Here is a 704-nt window from a genome sequence, read left to right as displayed (position 1 = left end):
AACCGCCCTTAGCCGGGACCGCGCCAGCACAACCGGTGCGGGCAGGATGGAGCCATGGGGTCAGCGGTGCCCCCAGGCTGTTTCACAATGTCACAGCAAATATGTCCCCAAATATATATATATATATATATAAATATAAATTTTGTGGGCCAGGTGTAACGGACTCTTCCTTCTGAAATTCTTCCTCTCCCCCGGCTGGAGCGTTTCTCCTTCTTCGGCAGGCCTGGATGGTGGAGCAGCAAGGGGAGGAGCCCGGCCACCACCTTCCAGGAGCAGGGTGCCACGGCTCTCGGTCACCACGGGCTCCACGGGGTGTCGCTCACCTCCCTGTGGCTTTGCCAAGGTGTCCACCGTCACAAAGCCTCCTGTGGCAGCAGTGGGGAGAGCTGTGGGCGTGCAGGGAGACGGTGCTGGAGCCAACAACAGTGTGTCAGATGGCTCCGGATCAAACACCGTCATGTTGGGCCTCAGTTTCATCCAGGAGGAAGGGACATTGCCCAGGACAGGGACGTTTCCCCAAAAGGAAGGGACATTGCCCATCCTCAGGATGCCCCAGGGACACACCGGGCTGCTCGGAGCAGCCTCCTCCCACTCTGCCCCAGTGTCACGTCTCGGGCTGGTAGTCCTCCTCCTCCTGTTGAGTGCGGACCTTCACCACCTGCTGCACCCCTCCATGCAGCCCCATCATCTCCTGCACCCTCCCA

This window comes from Charadrius vociferus, unplaced genomic scaffold, assembly GCF_000708025.1.
Source record: "Charadrius vociferus isolate BGI_N301 unplaced genomic scaffold, ASM70802v2 scaffold115, whole genome shotgun sequence".
NCBI classification, from domain to species: Eukaryota; Metazoa; Chordata; class Aves; order Charadriiformes; family Charadriidae; genus Charadrius; species Charadrius vociferus.
Note: the sequence above shows the minus strand (reverse complement) of the source record.